The sequence below is a fragment of the Leptodactylus fuscus genome, chromosome 3, assembly GCF_031893055.1.
Source record: "Leptodactylus fuscus isolate aLepFus1 chromosome 3, aLepFus1.hap2, whole genome shotgun sequence".
Lineage (NCBI taxonomy): Eukaryota > Metazoa > Chordata > Amphibia > Anura > Leptodactylidae > Leptodactylus > Leptodactylus fuscus.
Window position 1 is genome coordinate 223,749,538 of NC_134267.1, and position 21,910 is coordinate 223,771,447.

Below are 21,910 nucleotides of genomic sequence, written 5' to 3' on the forward strand. Positions count from 1 at the left end.
AGGACACAGCTAGTGTCCGCTCCTAATGTCCATGACAGATTTTGAGCGGACACTAGGAGCGGACACTACCTGTCGGACACCGACGGTAGTGTGAACGCTCCCTTACATTGACTTCACTTTAAAGTTGTTTTGAAGCCGAGAAGGGCGCGGGGGTAGAGATTCACAGAAGACTGAACACCAGGCTTTATCTATAAAATGTCTCTTTGTCCCATGGCGCGGGTTAGGAGAACACACCGCACTCAATACTCTTAGAATTGACTTAAGACCATCAAACATGTAAGAAAACTTCACACAATAGCAGATGTACGAAACGACAAAGGACGAAAGAACGACATGACAGACAACTGCATAAAGCTGCCGTGAACACAAGTACTTTCCTGTTCTCAGTCACTCATACAACACTGGAAATACCAAATGCAGAACATTTTTGGGATTTTTTTTGCACACTGCCATTTTGTTTCTATTATTTCCTCAAGGTTACTGTCAGGAATTGGGCCAGAACCATGTGGTGGAGGTCAGACTACAACATGACGGTCAGTATATCACCGTATACACATGGATATAAACTATACAAATCTGTGTATCCTACAGAGCAAGGTGCACCCAGACCACCCACATCCCCGCCATGTGCTGAGCCCTCCATGAACACCTTTCAGAGCTATAAATATGATCTAGATATAATAGATTCTGCTAGAAGACTGTGCAAAAACATCTAGATAAGGCCCCAAGTAATCTACACAGTCTTATACCGTCCACCATTTTAGGTAAAAGCAGATGGCAAATGAAATAGCTACATGAGATAAGGGCGGATATTTTATGGGCAGCAGGGCAGCATGTATAACGTGACTGAAGGCGGCCATATATCCTCACAGGACTCAGTATACAGCCCTGATATGGAGGTCACATATAGATCATCAGATGCCATATATAGGAAGGGGAAATAATAACACAAACACATAACTTTTCCTGGCACAAACCCCTTCCTCTTTAGGGAGAGCTCCTTGGAGCTACAAAAGTCTGGCCGCCAATCTGTTCCCCCAAATTACCCCCATCCACAAGCACAGGCTCAGGGGCACCATAACACCCAGAATGGCAGCTTACCACATATAATAACCCACTCGTAAGGACACCCCCAACAGGAGCCCAAAGACCAGACAGACCAAACTAGAATACTGCAGTATATATGATATATCAGCCATGTGTGAGGTAAATACATGAGAGGACTCTGTGACTGTATATATCCTGAGGTAATACTGCAGTATATATGATATATCAGCCATGTGTGAGGTAAATACATGAGAGGACTCTGTGACTGTATATATCCTGAGGTAATACTGCAGTATATATGATATATCAGCCATGTGTGAGGTAAATACATGAGAGGACTCTGTGGCTGTATATAACCTGAGGTAATACTGCAGTATATATGATATATCAGCCATGTGTGAGGTAAATACATGAGAGGACTCTGTCACTGTATATATCCTGAGGTAATACTGCAGTATATATATCAGCCATGTGTGAGGTAAATACATGAGGAGACTGTGACTGTATATATCCTGAGGTAATACTGCAGTATATAGGATATATTAGCCATGTGTGTGGTAAATACATGAGGAGACTCTGTGGCTGTATATATCCTGAGGTAATACTGCAGTATATATGATATATTAGCCATGTGTGAGGTAAATACATGAGAGGACTCTGTCACTGTATATAACCTGAGGTAATACTGCAGTATATATGATATATCAGCCATGTGTGAGGTAAATACATGAGAGGACTCTGTCACTGTATATATCCTGAGGTAATACTGCAGTATATACAGTATAGTTGGTGATACTATACTAGTAGTGATGTGTAATGTGAATGTGGTCACACCAGTGCTGTGTGAGGTGATAGACCCCAGTATTATACACCCTGATACAGCAGACATGTTTCCTCCAGTCCTTGTCATGAGAGAAAGAAGATGGAGGAGACAGGAAGTGACGTCTAGTCCTACACTCCTCCCTCCCTACACTAACACTAGGCGCTATATACCCCTGAATACACACACACACATATATATATACTCTGAAAGCTGAATATGCACACACATATACTGTATATATATATATATATATATATATATACTCTTAAAGCTGAACCAGCATATAAAAATCTACACAACTACTACACAAATAAGGGGGCGTTCACACTACCGTCTGTGTCCGACAGGTAGTGTCCACTCCAAGTGTCCGTTCAAAATCTGGCACGGACATTAGGAGTGGACATTAGCTGTGTCCGTGACACCTGTCATTTATTTAAATGGCGATCGGGTGCATTCTTTTGCACTCCGTGCCCTTCCTTCACTGTCCGCATGTAAAGAAGTCCGACTTCTCAAGGCCATAAACAGTTGATCAGTGAGGGTGCCCACAGTTGTTCCCCCATCATTATTGTTATCTTGGAAAAAAAACCTCTTAAAAAAAAACAAACAGAAAAGAAAAAGGAGCAAGACATAGCAGAAGAAGAACAAGCAGCTGACTGTAATGTTATATAGGGAAAAGCACATTTTCCTCAGATAAAAGAAGCTATTCTAGCGTGTGACCGTACAGAGGATTCCAGCAGATAAGGCTGGCAGGATTCCCCGGCTTTCATTCATAAGATTAAGACGCGCTCGGTTACTGCTGGCGGAATATAAACTCCATTCTTCAGATTAAGACGGCAATAACTAATTACTTGGCTCTCGTCGCTTTAATCTCATACTACTAAACCTGAACCAAGAGCTACACAAAGGAGAAGTGGGCGGCTTTAGCGCTCCTTACCACCTGTTTGTAAATACATTCTCCACCATGACCTTCTTATTGAACTATTAAGTAGGGCTGTGGAGTCGGTAACACAAATCATTGACTTTGACTCCAACTTTGACATTGACTTTGAGCCCTGATTTTTTAATTTTTTAAAAACCTAGCAATTAAAGCAAATATGGAAGAAACTACACATCTAATTATACAATATTGATAATTGGATATTATAATTAAAGGGGTTCTCCGGCCATAGCAAGTTACACCCTTTCCTCAGGATTGGGAGTAACTTGCTATTTGGTGGATGTTCCACTGCTGGGACCCCCACAGATCTTGAGAACCAGAGTGTTTTGCACCTCAGTTGTACAGCAAGCACCAGGCCATTCATTTGAATGAGGACCTCCAGAGAAAGCTGAAGGCTTAGGGTATGTTCACACGAAGGAAACCTTCTCCACCATGTGAACTCTCCGTGCGGCTAACCGCGATGGGACGCTGATGCAGTGCATCGACATCCAGTCACGGCATCCCGCCCCTGATTAGGCCCGAATGAATGGGCCTAATCGGGAGTGAGTCTCGAGCCACAGACACCGTGGCTGACTCAGCCATGGAATCTGGGGCAATGAAAGGGCATGTCGCCCCATTGAAGTGAATAGGAGCCTTTTTTGCAGCTAGATTTTGAGGCGAATTCGCGGTCAAAATCCGCCTGCAAAAAACTGAGTGTGAACTGACCCTTAAGGGAGGGTTCACACCAGCCCCCGATCTCTGTTTTGCAGGTTTCCATTTCGTGCCCAGAAACTGGACAGGAGACAGAAACCGGAAGGCAATTTTCAAACCCATTCATTTGAATGGGTTTGCAAAATGTCCACTCGTGAGCATCTTCTGCTCTCCGCGGCGAAACCGTTTTTTTTTAACCGAACACAAAGTTGGACATGCAGGACTTTGTGTCCAGTTAAAAAAAAAAAAAAAAGTTTCACCGCAAAGAGCAGAAGACGCTCATGGGCGCTCACCGGCGGACACTGAATGCTGGGTTTCCATCTCCTGTCGGCAGAAGAAGGAAACCTCAAAACGGAGATCGGGCGCTGCTGTGAACCCACCCTAAGCTGGATTCACATCTGCATTAGAGTCTGTTGCAGATTCTGCTTACAATCAGCGGAGAGAAAAGTCCTGCAAGGAGGAGCTCAGATGTGGGAGTGATTTATTACCTGTGATTTCATTGCCGGATACACAGAGAGTGAGAGCGGGCACACAGAGGTTTGTCCACAAACCTTTGATATAAGCAGTGACCACCAGTAAAGGGATTTTTAAAGCTTCATACCTGATGACCTATTCTTAGAATAAATCGCTGGGGTCTGACACCTGAGCCCCTGTGCCAATCAGCAGTGCTGTACATTTTAGAGCAGTTATGCTTGGTATCCATTTACTTGAATGGGACTGAGCTGTCAAATGGCCATGTGACTGATGAACGTGATGTCACATGACCTGTTAAATGGAAGCAGCGCTCGTAGAGCACTCTGCAACAAAAAAAAAAGCTGCGTTTCCACAATATGGGGGTCTCAGCCTTAAAGGGGTTGTTCCAGCCTGGATATTGTAGGCCTGTACATAAGGGCTGAGTTTCAATAGTGCGGCATGGCCATTAAACAGTGTACGGCAGGCATGTCAAACTCAGGGTACCCAGAGGGCCACATGAGTAACAAGAGGTTGTTGCGAGGGCCGCACACAGCAGCTAATGGCTATGGCCTAGGGGACTGATCACTAATACCATGCATCGCAAAAATCTGGCATTTCTATTGCAGGCTACATAGAGTAGCCTACAATAGAAAGTATAGAATGACAGGCTGGAGCCTCACAAGGCTCCCGTCTGCCATAAAAATGCACGCAGGCCCCGAATCTTGCTCCGGGTGCCTGCGATTACCGGTAAAATGGCACCTCAGTTAAAGCTGGCAGACACCATTATTGTGTTGGAGTGCTGGGGAAGGGTTGGAGTGCTGGGGTAGGGGGGGGGGGGGTGCTGGGGGAGGGGGGCTTCTGGATGTCTGGCCCTTCCTTGGGCCTGAGGACTGTTTTTTGCACTTGGGGGTTAATAGGAGCACTACAGACTGTAATGCTCCAATTAACCCCCAAGTGAAAGAATTACAAGGTGGGTGGGAAAAAAAAACAGTCCTCAAGCCCAAGGAAGGGTCAGACAGACATCAAAAAGCCCCCCTCCCCCAGCACCCCAACCCTTCCCCAGCACTCTCCCCCCCCCCATATCATCATAAATCTAGTATTTATCCCCTATTTATCCCCCTGGTTAAATACTTGAAAAATCACAATTTCTTCTGCAGAAGCTTACCTGCTTCTGCTCTTCAGCCTGCGCTGCGGTCTTGTGAGACCACGTAGGACGCAGGCACACGTCGGGTGCGGGCCTGATTACCCGGCGTGTGGGGAGGAGGGGGCGGAGCGGAGGGAGGAGGGGGCGGAGGGAGGAGGGGGCGGAGCGGAGCTGGCAGAGAGCAGGCAGGGAGACCTGCTCTCTGCGAAGGGTGAGGGGTGGCCACTGGAGCAGCTCTGTGTCCAGCAGGGCCGCCCCAATCCACCGCTCACTTTCCTTGTACATCTGCGGCCCGCACAAAAGTCTCAAACTTTGTCTCTAAAGTTTAGGGACAAAGTTTGAGACTTTTGTGTGGGCCGCAGATATGCCTGTAAAGGGACGCATGTTTGACATGCCTGGTGTACGGAGCTTTCTTCTTCCAGCTCCACACACTGTGTTCCAAACAGCTGCTCAGGTGTCCACATCCACCAATCAAACATGGATGACCTATCTGCTGGAAACCCTTTTAAAGAAGGATAACTTTTATGTATCGGACCTTAATTTTCAAGTTTTTAATTTTAGTTCCTGCTTATTTAATCATAAATAGGATGGACGATCTTAGAAGGAGGAGGATGAGATTATCATTCTTATCAGTCGGACGATAAGATGTCTGCTCTTTTCTATACCCAATTTGTTAAAGAGTTTCCAGTGATGTCGGAAGATTTAAATCCTATTCTTGGCAGCACAAAGAGCCCTGAATGGACCCCAGACGCAGTCTTTTAGCCGTCAGTATCTGCATGTACAAAAATGTAGGATTCGCTCCGATCGTCTTTCCAACACCTGTCACTCTCCCTTTGGTGAATGGGCTCTATTGTATCAGTGCGGCTTCCTGAAGATTTACCTGAAGAAATACAAAACCATTGCACCTTTGGTGATGCCACCAGCACAAGAGCTTACTGTTCATGGACTTGAGGGGAGAGCGGTGAAAGCCCCCCACATTATTGTAAGATGGCGAGCCCATCAAAGAGTATGCAAGGAAGGTAGAGATACTGCTGTGATTCCAGGCACAAGCGCAAGTTTGACTTTCAGGGGGCAAATAATGTCATTTCAGTCATAAACTTATTATTTTCTGTCAATTTTTTGGGGATAAGTCATTGGAGGGGAATTTATCAACCTATCCACTCAGTGTTCTGGCATAGATGGGGGTAAATGTGGCACATCTTTGCTACGTGGCCATGTTGTTGAGACAAAGATATACCAGATCCTCCTTTCTGGTTTTCCGTCACCACTGTTTGCCAAGGGCGGGTTGTTTCAGGGACTCCTTCCTCTTCCTCTTCCTTCCTCCTTGACATATTTATAAGAACTCACCAGAAAACAGGAAATCTACACCACTTCCAGTATCCATTCTGGTGTACGGGCATTCACCTGATTTATTAAGAGGTCGGAGCCTCACACCAGCTGGGGCCTTTGTAGGAAACGCCGGTCTTCATACATTTTTAAAGCATCAATCATGTCACTGGTTACAGAGATTTCCAGAGTGAGAAACATTGATGGCAGTGGGCTCAGAGTGAATTAGGAAAAAGGTCTCTATTCCTTGGACCCATCACAACACAGAGGGAAAATCTGTAAGTGCCCACTTAGCCAATTACTGGCTGCAGAGGTGACCCATCTCAGATAGTAAGTGACTTAGTGGACATTTTCTGTGTGTCACGATGGGACCACAAAATAGAGACCAGCAGGGACCCAGGTGGATAAGAATCGGAGCAGTGGGAGATTGGTGATATCGTTTCTGTTATTTTTAACCCACAGCATGGACAATTCCTTTAAGGTTTGGACTATTGGATATGAGCTGCTCAATCCTTTTGAGCTCAGGAAGATAAGCCCCTGTCAGATGTGTCTGGCGTTGGTTTTGTTCCCTCTCCCAGTTCCGTACACAGGCACCACTAGGCCAAATCAAGCTTGTGTGTATTTGGTAGCGTTGGACAAATGTCTGTCTGACAGTTATCTAAAGTGTATGGCCAGCCTTAGACTACATTCATGCCTATGTCGGAGTGTCTGTTCAGAGTCTCCGGCAGAAATTCGGTATGAAAAAGTCTGAATTTGCAATCCAGGGATATCTATAAAAAAATAACTGACCTCATTATAGTCAATGGGGTCCCTCGGGATCAATGGTGGCCCCTCATTAGATGGACCCTTTATCCTTTCTTCAGGTGAATGTAGCATAAGATGCACAGTCTGAAATGTACCAGATCTATCCCAGTGGCTCAGGTAGTCTAATAAGTCTGATGCCTAGACCGCCTTTCTAAATATTTATACCACCTATCTGTTGGCCTAATTTGTGCCAAAAATGTATGCCAAAACTTTGGTGCATAATGTCGCCTTTCAAGTTAACCTCCTTTCTTCTAAGCCTTCCTCTATTTCATCTACGTCACATCACTTGTCAACCTAGTCTGCAAAAATAACCTAAAACTAGATGCAACATTTAGCAACAGAAATGCTCCGATTTATGACGCTTATTATCGCGCTCTATTCTCAAACACATTAGTAGATCTGACTGATCCTCGAAGCTCAATTGAAATTTGATCGTTCTAAAATAATTGTTGTTCCATCCCTGTAATCCTACAAATTGCTTTGAAAAACATTCACGTTTTGGCAAAAAAATATCAGATTCATAAAAAGTGGGGAAATGTATTTGTGTTCTCAGCAAATACTTGGTATCTTTCCAAAATCAAACCCTTGAAAATAGCAAATTCTGTCAGCTGGTATACAGGAGGGCAGGCTCAGACTTGTGGCTAGTCCTGGGCAGACTGTCATTTACACCTCTCTTTCCACTTCACTCTGGGTCATTGTGTGGGGAGTGTTAGTCTAACACCTTCTATCATCTCTTTTGTGCTTTACCCTCACTAAGGTGGAGCAATCTGACACTTCACGCTCACTACACCCATACAAATGTGACACCCGATTACATATGGTGGAATGAGGCCTGAAATCACATCACACTGGTCCGATCTCTCCTGACTGTGGTCCTCATTGTTTCATGGTCACCATGAAAAGTTTATCTGAAATCTATCACATAGACGGAGCCATTTAACACATTGGTGGGCCCAGTGCAAAGGTTTCATAAATGAACCCCCCCCCCCCATCATTAGAAATACCTGACCTGCACAAAATATAATGCCCCGTCAGTGGCCCTCATAAAATATAATGCTCCGCAGTGGCCCATCACACTATCAATTGCAATTAACAGCCCCCCCAAAGGCCCCTCCGCTTTATCCCCACAGTATCATGTCCCCTTTCCAGGTTGCCCCCACAGTATATTGGCCCATTTCCACGTTGCCCCTTCCCGCAGTATCATGTCACCTTTCCAGGTTGTCCCCTCCATGGTATCAATCAAATAAAGAAAATATAAACCTAATACTCATCTTTCCCCGCTCCCCTGTTGTCTTCTGTCTCCGCTTCCGGAAGCTTCAGAGAGCAACACACGTGATATAAATGACATCACTACATCGCACCTCCTGCTCCAGAGCAATATACTGGGAGCAGAGACAGTGGAGCGGCTGAATGGTGATACGGGGAGCAGACGGCCATCTGTATCACCATTATACTACACACATCTGTGCCTGAAGGACAGAGATGAGTTGGAGCAGTGACATATTAGGGCAGCCTGGGAAATTGGGACAGCGCTCTAAATGCAGGACTATCCCGCTGTCCCAAGGGGGACCTTCTACCATAGAGTCAGCGCTGGGGCCCGCCCCCAGTGCTGCAAGAAAACTCATTTGCATACCAATGAAAAATGGGATATCTACGGAACGGCGGTGCGGAGAAGACATCTAGAGGTAGGACAAGAATAGCCTTTCTTAAGGCTACTCCTATGTGTTAGCTAGAAAAAAATGCAGTTTTAATGATAGAATCCCTTTAAAATAAAAATAATTGTAAAACAAGAATTCTGGGTTTTTTCATATGGACCCCCAAAACGTTAATAAAAGCTCATCAAAACACCAAAATGGGGGCAAATGAAAGTACAACATGTCATGCAAATAATAAGCCCTCACATAGCTATGTTGACAGAAAAATAAAAAAAAGTTCTGAATTTTAGAAGGCGAGGGAAAAAAAAATATGAAAAAAGTTGCTGAGCATTAACGTACAAACTACCCTGTGTCTTTAAAGGGTTAAACAGTGCCACCCCTATTCACAGATTGAATCTGGTATTGCAGCTCAGCTCCATTGACGTGAATTTGTGACTTTTCCGGGCTGTGGCAGCAGAAGTGCAGTTTTTAGAATAAGTAGCCGCGGTTTTATATCCTTTATAACTTTATATTCTGCGTCTTGCTCTTGTTGAGCTCTTGATGGCTGCGGAGATAAGACAAGAAGCTTCTTCAGGAATGGGAGATATGTAGGGAGAAGAATAGGGCAGAGACGGAGAGGAAATAATGGCGCTCACTACACTTCACTCACACGTGTTTGACTAGTGGAAAGCAAACAATTCCCATTCATGTCTCAACCAGGTAGAAAACATAACACATTGTGCCGGGCTTTTCATCTAGACAGTGCTATACGCCCAGATGTCAGCAACCACACTCATCTGCTTGTAACCTCGTGTTATTTGGAGAATAGAAACCTGAAGGGTGACCTACGGTAAAAAAAAATCTTCATAACTGCCCATATATTATTCCACTGGGCTCAACATGGACCTCGGTGCTCTATGCAGGTTCTTCTAGATCAGTAAATCTATTCTTAGATATTAGGGAATCGTAACGACTGGATTTCATCACCACACCTCAGTCTTACGCCCTTAAAGAGGTGGCCTGGTTTTAAAAAAAATAAAAATAAATCCTGACATTTTATGGCATCTGATGGGGCTCTTTTGGGCCTTAAATGGGTTGTTCAAGATTTAGCCTAATAGGACAAGCCATCAACATTATCAATATTAGATCAGTGCCTGATCCGCAACGATCAGTTGACATCTGTATAGTTTATAGAGCCTGTGGGCTGCCGTCTAGTGGTCAAGCCATGCTACTGCACTGCAATTCCCATTCACTAGACTACGGCATCTACAAGGTTAAAAGGCCAGGTTGCAGGGTCAGATTTACAACCAGCAAATGCAGATGTCCCTGATATAGCTCACTATACAAGTAACATAACTGTACATTGGTTAGCATTGAGGCCTTGCAGAGCTGGAGTCCTGAGAACGAATCCAGACAAGGACGGTTTGTATCTTCTCCCTGTGTTTGTGTAGGGAAAGAAAAGACATACTGATAGGGAATTTAGATTGTGAGTCCTGTATGGGGCAGTTACATACTAGATGAGGTTGGATAAAGACATTAGTCCATCAAGTCCAACCTATAACCCTACAATCCCCTACAGTGCTGATCCAGGGGAAGGCAAAAAAACCCCATGAGGCTCATGCCAATTGCCCTAATTCAGGGGGAAAAATTCCTTCCCGACTCCAAATCTGGCAGTCAGTATAAGACCCTGGATCAATGTGTGTTATTGACACTACGTGTGTTGGAGCTATATAAGTAAGCAAAAGAAAGTAAATAATAATAGACTGCTATAAGTCACCATTCAAGATCCTCATCTATAAGGCAGAGCCGCTGCATAGATTGTTTTTCACTTGGCGAGTCCTTGTATATTGGTTTAAAAAAAGAAATGTGTAATTCCTAATTTCTCCAGTGGGGGCACTGCAGGTGCACATTTGCTGCCAGGTCCTTGACAGATAGCACTAATAGCTAAGGTCATGTCCAGAGGGAACCTTGTAATCAACTTATCAGGAATCCCTTCTAAGAAAAAGAGGCTGCCTAAAGCGGAGAACCATCATCGCTCCTCAAAGACAGAGTGAACCTTAGCTTTAGGCCCCCACTACAAGCACAGCGTACACATAGTATAACCGGTCTTACATCCTTGTCTGGAATCCATGTTTCTTGTGGATCTCCTATTTTAGACTATGCAGAATTTATGTAGAAAATATCTAATGCGGTTACAGAAACACCTACAGAATTTATTTTGCTCACTTATATAGCACCATCATATTCCATAACACTTTACAGGGGAATTGTCAACACTGTCCCAAGTTGGGATCATCATCCAAATTCCCTACCAGGATGTCTTTGGAGTGTGGGAGGAAACCGGAGTATCTGGAGGAACCATACCCATACACGGGGAGAACATACAAACATACTATACAGCGACTGCCTCTTCATGTTATACCTCCTTCCCTCTTGGAAACCAAGACTGATGAGATCTTCAGGATAATAAACATTCCTTCTTGAGACTTGTTCCTTTCCCGGCACCAGTTATGTTCTGACATTTTTGATGACTGCCATAAGCATGTATACTCTGAATGACTTCTTAAATGTCTTCCTGGACTTTTTGTGTGACATCCCCTTTCACCATATTGTCACCTCCCGTCTACAGCTGCTAAGCACATGTCCACACTGTTTACTTCTAAACAATACTCGCACCTGCTTTCCCCTTTACACGGCCATATTAAGTTTCCTTATTTATCTTGGTGTTCCCATGAGCTGTAAGATTGTCCTGATATCTATATCACTTCACGTGGTCTCATCTTTTGTCAATGCAATATACGTTTATTGACCAAAAATACCACACCAAGAATGAATAGACTGAAAGACTAGAACGCAACTTTCTCGGTGTGAATATAATGAGGATCTATGGAAGTGATCACAATAAGGGCTAGTTCACACGTAGTTATTTGGTCTGGATTTTGATGTGAAATCCGCGTCAAAATCCAGGTAAAAAAAACGCCTCCCACTGAATTAAATGGGAGCCGCTCATTTCCTTTTTCCACGAGCGACCTGCCCTATCTTGACGCGAATTCCACGGAGGCCTTTTGGGCCTAGTCCGGAGTGGAAAGCCGCAACTGTTGGAAGCCGTGACAGTCGCGGGTAGACATGGAAGGCACATATTGGTCCGTATTCTGACGTGGCTTCCCGCATCAAAATTCAGACCATATAACTACATGTGAACTAGCCCTAATAACTCAAAGGGGAAGTTTATTGGGGAAAACTATACAAATGAGCAGAAGCTCTAGGACCCTCTAGTCTGGATACAAAATAAGATGGGGTTGGACATGGAGGTATACAGGTTCTGTATGGTATCCTGCCGCACATTTACCCACAGATGTTGAAGCTCGGCCTGTAGATCCTGCACCACTCATAAGGAAATGCGCCCCTTCCTCACCCAGGAAACTACCAAGATGCTCGTCCAGGCCCTCATAATCTCCCGCTTAGACTACTGCAACACCCTTCTCCATGGACTCCCGGCAAACACCCTCGCCCCCCTCCAGTCCACCTTAAACTGTGCTGCTCGCTTAATCCACCTCACCCCCTGATCTTCATCGGCTGCTCCCCTCTACCAGTCCCTCCACTGGCTACCTATAGCCCAGCGAATTGAGTTCAAGCTACTAACGCTAACATACAAAGCCATCCACAACCTGTCCCCTCCATATATCTCTGAACTAATCTCCCGCTACCTGCCCACACGTAACCTCAGATCCTCCAATGACCTCCTACTCCGCTCTGCTATCATCCACTCCTCACACAACCGTCTCCAAGATTTCTCCGGTGCATTCCCCATACTCTGGAATTCCTTACCAAGACACATAAGACTGACCCCCACAATCACAGGATTCAAGAAGGCCCTGAAGACTCATCTATTCAGGAAGGCCTACAACCTCCAATAACACTATCACCGCACTGCCATCTGTACAGTCTCCCCCTCTCCTTCTGTCTCTACCCCCCTTCCCTCATAGACTGTAAGCCCTCGCGGGCAGGGCCCTCTACCCCACTGTGCCAGTCCGTCATTGTTAGTATTATATCTACCTGTATATTCTGTGTATTGTATGTAACCCCCAAATGTAAAGCACCATGGAATTAATATAATAATGTAAAGCACCATGGAATTAATATAATAATGTAAAGCACCATGGAATTAATGGTGCTATATAAATAAATAATAATAATAATAATAATAACCTGGAGTCAATCTAGCAACTGGACAGGCCATGGAAGTTTTGCAATATGGCAGAGACATTCCTAGGAAATACGTTCTTTCATGCAAGGCAACACATGTGTCCGCAGGATGTCCTGTACACTTCGCTGGGCCATGTGGAGCTGGGCTGTCTGGGCCATGTGGAGCCGGTTCTCTGTGTATGTGTACCTTCACATATCCACTATTCCTAACAATTAGGTTTAAGTGGTGGACAATTTGTCAAAAGACCAACTTGCATCTCTCAATCCAATGATGCACCTCCTCTCAAAATCTGTCAAGGGGAGGAAATGTCTTTAAGTGTATTGTAGAGATACACTACCCAAAAGTAGCCTCTGAGAGCCTTTCGTGAGGGAAGCATTTTGACGCCCTCTTGTGGCAAGACACAGTGTCCGATCAGATCACTCCTGTAGTCAGTTACATATCTGTCTGAGACATAATGGCATGCTGAGTTTTGTAACACAATGATCATATTTTTTTGTCAATGAGTCTCTATGACCCACCGTAGTATCATTTTGTAGGACAATTTTATCTCATTGGAGTATATGGCGTGTTGAGGACCAGAGCGGTGGTGCAGGAATTGATGGAGATTAAATTGGTTAGTAAACCTTCTTCTCGTACTTTATCATATTTCCCGGCTTGGGGCTAATTTTTTTTTTATCCCCTTGCCCAGCTTTACTGTAGATGTGATCACACCCTGAAGATAATCAGGTCAAGACGTCTTGTAAAACCTAACCAGACAACGAAGGAAACTAGAAAGTAATTTATATCAAGAGCTATTGTGACAAGATCAAGATTTCTAAGGATATAATCTTATTACGTAGGTGCTCACCACCTCTTCTCTTGAGGAGCATCTCGAAGGATGACCTCATGGGGCCTTGCGGCTTAGCACGCAACGTCAACAAGCCTACATGTAAAGCAGTGTTAATGCTGACCCTGAATTTCATCAGATGCTCTTTCTTGAGAAGTCAAATGGATTACTGCGAGAAGGTTTTTGATTCTTTGAAGTTACTGTAAGCATTTAGCCTGAGCTGAGCTTCCAGCAGATGTGACTATTCATGAGGCCTTAAATGAGATTACGTCTGTCAGCAGGTGGTCTCCTGGAGCGCTCCTTGCTCTGCTCCTACAAGAGGAAATCTTCACAAAACCAAACTTATCTCCTGACAGTGATACAGCTAATAGGTTTCATACAGGTGACTGACAACCTTACACCACAAAAGGGGCTCTGACAGGCCCATAATTCTCCTTTATTCCACCATAAAGTCTACAACAATCTCGAGCAATTTTTGGATGTTCAGATTTTTCCATTTTAAGAAATTCAGTCAATGAGGATTAGTCATTTAATGCAATTCCTAAATTCTGGCATTATTTACAGGGGCAAGGGAATTTAGGGAAGCGATTACGGTTTTGGTCTCTGAGGTCCTGACACCCCACCCTGAAGATCCACATGGGTTAATTATATATTACAAGCTTAGCCCGGCAGGATTGTGTAGTCTGCAGGCTGTGGTTTTGATAATAAGGGCAAAGGATCAACGTGACACTTCTCAGCCACATAGCAAAATCTGTAACAGGGGCCCAACCTACCAAGTGCCATTTATGATACTGGTGTCTTGATATTTGGTCCCCTTCAGGTACCAGGACAAAGGTGGGGTTGCTCCGCCTATATATACACCCCTGATTAAGTTTGCACATTGCCTGCAGCTCATCCCCTGTTTATTAGGGTAAAATGTGTTCCTGACAGTCATGTTTATGCCTGCACCATAACATAAAGTCCCAAATGCTTGCAGTGTATTTTAGTGCAAAGGGGGTTTTATGATATTCACCTAAAACTGAACTGCAATACCAGACACAACCAGTGGGGGCGTTCCTCACAGCCTTGTGGTGACACTGAGGTGTAATCTCAGAGGAGATGACGTTTCCCAGTTCTGCCTTGTGTAAGTTTTCAGTATTTCTTTTTGAAAGCATCTTATATTGGAGATGGTAATATAACGGGTTGGCCAACGACTGAAACCCGAAATATGGACTTTTCTTAACCAGTTGCCTCCCACTTAATAAAGTAAAAGGAGACACAATATAACCGAATAACCAGGATCAGACCATTCAGCCAGACGACCTGAAAATCATGGGCCTAGTCTATGACACCATCTTAGGTTCCAGAGGTCCAGCAGAAGACAACCCCATCTGGAGGTGACTTGGAGTATTCATTTGTCTTTAGGGTCTGTGATTCCACTGCCCCCTGTTGGCGTTGTCAATAGTCCATCATGCTGAGGACAAGTGGCCACAGCAGCCAATAACTGGCCACAATGATGTACTGCTGAGGCCAGGGGTCATTTGCGGTCAATGTGTTATAATCTCACTTTTAGACAGCTGTCATCTCAATGCTTGTCTGACCAACAGCTTTTCCTTCAGACCCCCCCATGGACAGTATCTTATTGGAAGAACAGGACAACATTCCAACAACTTGTTTTGGGCTTGCCAGTGACTTTATTTATTAGAAGTAGTACGGAGTCCCAGACATGAGAGAGAGTCGCAAAACATTAGACATCTGCTCTACACATAATATGTGATTCTAGAGTCAGGGGCAAAACATTAGATTATTGGTCCAGGAAGTAACAATTATAAGGCATTGCACAGTTATATCGAAATATTTTGAGCTCACTTGCCCTTCCTCAAGCTTAGTGTAGCTTCATAACGGTGCTGTCCTGGCAAGGCCTAGCAAGTCCAGAAGATCCTGTGGCGAGGCCTAGCAGGTAGAAGATCCTGGGCCAAGGCCTAGCAGGTAGAAGATCCTGGGCCAAGGCCTAGCAGGTAGAAGATCCTGGGACAAGGCCTAGTAGGTCCTAGAACATCCTGGGCCAAGGCCTAGCAGGTGCGAGACTGGAGTTGGGAGAGGCGGCATGTGATAAACAAGTTCAAAGTAAACTGCTAAGTGCTATGATATTCTTCCAATAAAATATTGTGCCTATGGTCAGTCCCGGAAAGTAATTGCACCCACCACTGCTGAACACAACTGTGCTTCCTGTTCATAAACATTCATACTGGACTCCGCCATATATGCATCTATTACCAACAGTGAAAGTAAAAAATATGCAAATCTAGTCTCCTGGATGGAATTAGGAGAACAGAGTGCACTCTACACCACCCTATAGAGGGCAGCATCCTTAAACATCATGAACGACTCAGTTATAAAGTCTTTTAATCATAATGTGGATTTAATTGCTAAATCAGTATTTCTGTCCCAAAAGGAACAGATTCCCAGCTATGGACAGCGCTGTTTCGGCCTATTGGGCCATCCTCAGCATAGTGTAGGGATACTGATTTAGCATGGTGAGAGACTATAGACCAGGGTATGGGGGCACTTGTCCACATTAGGGAGAGTGTTCGCCTACATAGGCAGTACGGAGACTTACAAGTCATTCCTGCTCCGCTAGGGATTATGGGTAAAAAATATGCAAATCTAGTCTCCTGGATGGAATTAGGAGAACAGAGTGCACTCTGTACACCACCCTATAGAGGGCTCCATACTGCCTATGTAGGTGAACACTCTCCCTAATGTGGACGAGTCTCTCACCATGCTAAATCAGTATCCCTACACTATGCTGAGGATGGCCCAATAGGCCGAAACAGCGCTGTCCATAGTTGGGAATCTGTTCCTTTTGGGACAGAAATACTGATTTAGCAATTAAATCCACATTATGATTAAAAGACTTTATAACTGAGTCGTTCATGATGTTTAAGGATGCTGCCCTCTATAGGGTGGTGTACAGAGTGCACTCTGTTCTCCTAATTCCATCCAGGAGACTAGATTTGCATATTTTTTACCCAGAATCCCTAGCGGAGCAGGAATGACTTGTAAGTCTCCGTACTGCCTATGTAGGCGAACACTCTCCCTAATGTGGACGAGTGCCCCCATACAACAGTGAGAGGTGAGTATTCTGGCACTAGAGAACAAAACCTGATACTAAACATGCCTGACTCGTTCCCTGGACATCTGTTGTCAGGGGAATATTAAGGACACCCCCATACACTTTAGATGGTCACCCTGGCCTGCCAAAATTGACGGGTTTGGCTGACCTTAAAGCAACACAAACTCTCAAGAGCCCAAAATAGAAACCACTAGTAGAATGAAGACAGACATGACAGTAATGTGACGCACATTATCTAAAGACTCCTGTGCATATTACTTCTATATCTGTAAATTGAAAGTCATTAATAAATCTAGAACCTTATCTAGACCTTCCCGCATGGTGAAGATTGGGAAGGCTACTTAGATAACGCCCTTGAGAGCAGCCCAACACCATAGTTACATAGTAGATGAGGCTGGATGAAGACATCAGTCCATCAAGTCCAACCTATAACCCAAACCAGTTATGTGCACTGGGGATCCACAATCCGCTGCTGAAGAAGAACTATATATCCCCAATTCTCATGTCTTGGCCAAAATGAAGATACAAAACTCTTTGCCCTCCCTTGACACTTCCGTCATGGCCCATAGATCTCTCCAATTCCCATAAAAATTGCGCCTTTACAAAAGTTTGACCTCCCGTGTGTGACCTATGCAGAAGACATGTCAAGGTGGAGTTATTCTATAGGGCCTTCCAATAGTTCATAAAATCCATTGTGTCTTTTCCTTCACACAACCAACCAACCAACCAACAAAATCTCCGCTAAACAAACCATTTGAGCACAGCTATAAAAGGCAGCAGGTCACACATTCTCCTGCACACTGCAATGGGTTAATACATTACTTGGGATTGTTTGAAAGACCTATTGAGCCCAGGTCCTGACCTTTCCTCCTGCAGCTGAACAGCAGGTCTTAAGTCAGCTGTGTGCTAGGTGCTTTGTTCCTTCCATGATTAGTGCCTTCTCCTGAACCCTGAAGGCTCCTTGGCCCGACCATGCCAAGTCATCAATCATTGCTGTGACATGTTTGGAGGAGCAGGAACGGTGTAGTCATAACTCTGCTACTTTCTCTCTACAATTAGTATAGCATTTACTGTCACAAGTCTAAGCTGATTAGACTCAGGCACCACCCCAGGTCCTTGCACACTTTTTGGTCCTGGTGTGGTATTCAGACTCCTCTGCTACTTCAATGGTAGATCCTTATTAGACACATATGGTCAATGTTGGGCTTGCCAACTATTCCCTGACAAGTTAAATTGGAGAATAGAAGGAACGGCCATGTTAAATGTCAACGCCCAATTTTTTTGTTTTCTGGGGAGATAATCTTCCTCCGGAGCTTAGGCTTTATTCACATGAACGTTCCACTGTCTGTGAATAATGGATGTATCATTTTTCCTTTGGTCTTATTAACAGCAAATATAGGACATCCCAGTTTTTTGATGGACCTTTTGTAAGAGACTCCGTTCAAGGTTCTGCCAAAAATTTGGCATAGAGGAAATTCCTGCATGGGAGACTTTTCTGTTCGCCGGTATCGGTATAAAACCAGCAAAACCCGCCAGTCACTCAGACCCCATTATAGTCTATGGGGTCCATGGGTGTCCATGGGCAACTGCTGTTTTAGCAGGCGGGCTCTCCATCGTGTACATCCCACAGCGGAAACCAATGACGGAGAACATGGCACAAGTGTGAACCTAGAGTCACTGTCCATCCACAGGCTTTTATGGGTTTGATCACAGCCATGTCATAGCCGTTCAAAAAATGGACGTCCCATGGCCGTTCTTCACCTTACTCCTCATTGACAACAGATATATACTTGGCCATACAAGTGTGCATTTGTATGGGGGAACAGGAAGAATAGTTGTTGGTTGTGTTCTCCTTTCCCTAAGAAGTACAGTATTAAAACTGTATGGGCGCCTTTAGCTAAAAACAAGGAAAAAAATTCCAGATTTGGTGAGTGTTTAGACATTGCTCATTGAACATAGTGAGGGTGTAGAAATGAAGTGGAATAATGGTGGCCATAGAAGTGAAAATGATTCTGTCTTATAATAGCATTTTTGGTGACTACTGAATTATTTTGGATCTGTACCACTATTCAGAAGACAAACTGGACCCAATGAAGACATTGGCATGCAAGTGTTGTCCGCTTTTTGCAATCTCATTTTCTTACAAATTATCCCTAAGTATAAAAAGATCACAGGGTGTCCTTCAATGTCCTTCCCGCAATGATGAGTTGTAAACTGAGAAGGAACTGGGCACCAAGTGATCAGTTTTGCTACAGTGCCTCCAAAGGGCATATAGAGTATTACATGGTGCCCACTGAAATGAAGAGGCTGTTTATGTAATACGCAGATATGTTAGTTCCTCCAAAGTGATAGATGCCCTTTGTAGACACTCTCTAATTGATGGCAGTCTTCAATGTTTACACTTGTGCCATGTTCTCCGTCATGGGACCTGAATGATGGAGAGCCTACCTGCTAAACAGAAGTTACCTGTGGACACCCACGTGCCCCATGGACTATAATAGGGAGAAAAGTCCTTGGGCAAGTCTATCGTCTCCACAGATTTTTGACGGAATCTGCGACGGAGTCTCTTAAGACGACGGTCAACTCTGCTTTTGATGTTTGGGAATTCCCTCCCCCATTTCACTTAAAAGCAGCGGAGAGAAAAGTCCTGCTCGCATCTTCGGGTAGAAACCAGGCGGAAACCCAGTGGACACCACTATGATCTATGGGGTTTGCAGGTTTCCGCAGGTAACTGCTTTTAAAACGGATTGGGTTTCCATTTTTCAGGACCCCAAGTGGACCCAAAGAACAGAAACCCCAATGTAGGTGTGAATCTAGCGTAACTCTGAATTTTCATATAGGATATCTGAATCAAAAATTGACCCCAGTTTTGTTTTTACTTTGGAGGACAAAATTCACAAGATATTTAGAGGTAAAGCTCTTTAAAACTCAAGGTATTAGGAAAAAAACCTCATACAAGACCAGATCCACATCTGTGTAAAAGTGTCAGGCGCCCATAAATTACTTGCACGAGACTTTGCATTTGTTGAAAGACCTGGAAGAACCTTCTTCCTCCAGCTGTGGCGCAGTCACTGGGAGGTCTCAGGAATGTATGAAGGATCCTACAAGCCTCATTAGGAGTGACAGTCCTGATTTATAACACATATTGAGGGTGACCATCAAAGACAAGGCAACAAAACCAACTAGGAAGGCAATAAAATGCCATAAATACATCTCATATATCCCTGTTTACATTCAGGGATTGCCCTGGATCTGGAAATCAGGATGTAGGGAGAGGTTGGAGGCCTCATATATACCATTATGATACCAGAGGATGGATTTCTTGTTTCTTTCATCTAGGAGACTGATAACCGGGTCTACAAATAGTTCTGCTATAGGAGATTAGTTATCGTCTTAAAAACGCCATTAAGGACTGAGCAATGGCATTTATAGTGGATGATCAATTCTCTCAAGACACATCTCCTGCTCTCCTGACAAAACAATGCAAACCTGTAGGACTCGGCTCAACCCTCTTTTATTACAAGGGTTTAGGCAGGTGTGGAAAAAATGCTACAAAGAGAGAAGCTTTCAGAAATAGAAGGGTTAATAGTTTAATTTTGTCAATTAACAAATTAATTGAATGAAGAAAAGGGGAATGTAAATCCCATCAGTCATTGGTGTGATCTTTGTCCTTTGCCTTCCACCATTTCTTCTCGGTTTGTGCAGACAGTTTTTGGCAGGGAGGTTGTTCCATCATATTTGCTTATTTTTTGTAACAGAAGAAAAAGTCCTGCGTGCACAACTTATTCCTCCGTCAGGGAAGTATAAAACCTGATGGAAGAAAGCGTATGTCATGTTTCTTACATAGGGGTGACTGAAGACGGACACGCTATGGAGGAGGCTTCATCTGCATCTGTGATGGATGACAGCAATGGACATTAACTAACGGTAGTGTGAACTTACTCTAAGAATCACAGAGTATAAAAACATCACACATATGGTGGTATACATCAATCATGGACTCCTATTGTAAAAATATATATACCACACAGTGTTAATTTTTTGGTGCCTTACATTGCATAGAAAAGTGTTGTAGGCCAACCTTTCCTATACAGTGAAATATGGAGATATACAGTGGGGCAAAAAAGTATTTAGTCAGTCACCAATAGTACAAGTTCCACCACTTAAAAAGATGAGAGGCGTCTGTAATTTACATCATAGGTAGACCTCAACTATGAGAGACAAAATGAGAAAACAAATCCAGAAAATCACATTGTCTGATTTTGTAAGAATTTATTTGCAAATTATGGTGGAAAATAAGTATTTGGTCAGTAACAAAATTTCATCTCAATACTTTGTTATATATCCTTTGTTGGCAATGACAGAGGTCAAACGTTTTCTGTAAGTCTTCACACGGTTGGCACACACTGTTGTTGGTATGTTGGCCCATTCCTCCATGCAGATCTCCTCTAGAGCGGGGATGTTTTGGGGCTGTCGCTTGGCAACACAGACTTTCAACTTCCTCCAAAGGTTTTCTATAGGGTTGAGATCTGAAGACTGGCTAGGCCACTCCAGGACCTTGAAATGCTTCTTACAAAGCCACTCCTTCGTTGCCCTGGCGGTGTGCTTTGGATCATTGTCATGTTGAAAGACCCAGCCACGTTTCATCTTCAATGCCCTTGCTGATAGAAGGAGGTTTGCACTCAAAATCTCACGGTACATGGTCCCATTCATTCTTTCATGTACCCAGATCACTCGTCCTGGCCCCTTTGCAGAGAAACAGCCCCAAAGCATGATGTTTCCACCCCCATGCTTTACAGTAGGTATGGTGTTTGATGGATGCAACTCAGTATTATTTTTCCTCCAACACAAAAAGTTGTGTTTCTACCAAACAATTCCAGTTTGGTTTCATCAGACCATAGGAC